Source organism: Lipotes vexillifer, unplaced genomic scaffold (genome assembly GCF_000442215.2).
Source record: "Lipotes vexillifer unplaced genomic scaffold, Lipotes_vexillifer_v1.1 scaffold69, whole genome shotgun sequence".
Classification (NCBI taxonomy): domain Eukaryota; kingdom Metazoa; phylum Chordata; class Mammalia; order Artiodactyla; family Lipotidae; genus Lipotes; species Lipotes vexillifer.
In genome coordinates this window covers 2,114,875-2,117,411 of record NW_006790942.1, presented here as the reverse complement: position 1 = coordinate 2,117,411, position 2,537 = coordinate 2,114,875, and positions in this window count along the sequence as shown.

Genomic DNA, 2,537 nt, shown 5'->3' with positions numbered 1-2,537 from the left:
TGAAAAGAAAATAATAGAAACTAATCCTTTATAAATCAACTAGCCAGATCGATGGCAGAATTATTTGCTCTTTAAATTAGAAATATCTTGGTTTGTGAGCAGCATTTAGCCTTGATTATAAAGCCTTAAAAATAAGGACTGTGGATGTGGTGGCTGCTGGCACCGGTGTAAGGGCAGGGCCACCCTCTCTGGACCCCTCACATCTGCTGCCTCTGGATCTTAGTAAGACTGTGCTGATACCAGGAGATATCTATGCTCAAAGCTTTCTGTCCCTTTTAATAGAGAATCAGGACCTGGACAGAATCCCCTGCTCCAAGCAGATTTCTGACTACCTTGGCTGGCACTGTGTCCCCTGACCACCCACCTGCAAAGGAGCCTTGGGACATGCTGGTCAGCCTCCTTGGTTTCTGTGGTGGGAGGGTGCCCAGGAGAAAGAAGCTGGGGGTGAGAGCCGGTCAGAGGACCTTCAGTGTCTGTCACGGCCACATCAGTTTCTTCCATGGATCAGAATTATTATAAAATCAGTGAAGAAATCATTCAAGAGATTGGGTTCTTACCATACGACCCAGCAATCGCACTGCTGGGCATATACCCCAAGAAAACCATAATTCAAAAAGAGTCATGTACCACAATGTTCATTGCAGCTCTGTTTACAATAGCCAGGACATGGAAGCAACCTAAGTGTCCATCGACAGATGAATGGATAAAGAAGATATGGCACATACATACAATGGAATATTACTCAGCCATAAAAAGAAATGAAATGGAGTTATTTGTAGTGAGGTGGTTGGACCTAGAGTCTGTCATTACAGAGTGAAGTAAGTCAGAAAGAGAAAAACAAATACTGTATGCTAACACATATATATGGAATCTAAAAAAAAATAAAATAAAAGGTTCTGATGAACCTAGGGGCAGGACAGGAATAAAGACGCAGACGTAGAGAATGAACTTGAGGACAGGGGGAGGGGATAGGGTAAGCTGGGATGAAGTGAGAGAGCGGCATGGACATATGTACACTACCAAATGTGAAACAGATAGCTAGTGGGAAGCAGCCGCATAGCACAGGGAGATCAGCTTGGTGCTTTGTGACCACCTAGAGGGGTGGGATTGTGAGGGTGGGAGGGAGACACAAGAGGGAAGAGATATGGGGATATATGTATACGTATAGCTGATTCATTTTGTTATACAGCAGAAACTAACACAACAATGTAAAGCAACTATACTCCAATAAAGATGTTAAAACAAAAAAAGAGATTGGGTTCTACTGTATATTTCCAGCCAAGAATCAATAAGGTGTACAAGTTAGACCAATTATTCTGGCTTTTGAGTGTCCATTATATCGAGAAGATGTTTTCTGACAGATCTTTGTGTATTTCACCTCTTTATTATAGACATAACGGTACATTTCAGCTGCCTTGGTTGTTTTTTTTCTCCTCAAGAATGTCAAATGAGAAGATATTGATAGGCAGTAAGCTGGAATTGAATGCCAAAAAAGGAGCAATTGATTTTTATATAAAAGTAGATTAGTGCTATTGAGCTGAACTTTGTTTGATGCATTATTCATGTCTGGAAGTTATTTATGCTTCTGTATCCTGCAAAAGTGAGTGGGAAAACCACTGAAAATAATTACTTGGTACAAACACATAACGTATGGTAGGCTTGAATCTGCTCTGATAATACATCACAACACTTAATGGTTGAGCAGGCCAAAGGAAATGCAAAAGGAGAGTTAGAAAGAGTTAGAAAACTAAATATAATCTTTTTTTTTCCCATAAATTTATTTATTTATTTTGGGCTGTGTTGGGTCTTCTACTCACAGGCTACTCTTCATTGCAGTGTGCAGGCTTCTCATTGCAGTGGCTTCTCTTGCTGCGGAGCACAGGCTCTAGGTGCACAGGCTCAGTAGTTGTGGCATGCAGGCTCAGTAGTTGTGGCTCATGGGCTCTAGGTGCTCAGGCTCAGTTGTTGTGGCATGCAGGCTCAGTAGTTGTGGCTCGTGGGCTCTAGGCACGTGGGCTTCAGTAGTTGTGGCGTGCAGGCTCAGTAGTTGTGGCTCATGGGCTCTAGGCACGCGGGCTTCAGTAGTTGTGGCTTACAGGCTTAGTTGCTCCGCAGCATGTGAGATCTTCTTGGACCAGGGCTCTAACCTGTGTCCCCTGCATTGGCAGGAGGATTCTCAACCACTGCATCACCAGGGAAGCTCTGTTTTTTTAAAAAAATCTTATTGTTTTATATATATGTGTGTGTGTGTGTGTGTGTGTGTGTGTGTGTGTGTGTGTATTTTGTGTACTTGTTAATCACTTGCTCCCAATTCACTTTGGAAATAGGTAACTCTCTTTTTTATTGAAAATATCCAGACTCTCTGAAGGACAGTAATAAAAAAATCTCTCAATGAGAGTAATGCTGCAGCCTTTAGTCTTTGCAAGCTCTATAAACCTCACTGAAAGCATAGAAGCCATATGTGTGCTTCATCTTAATCACTTGGCTTATCGCTTTAACCTTTACTGCACACTCTCATCAAATAGGAGCTTCAGTAT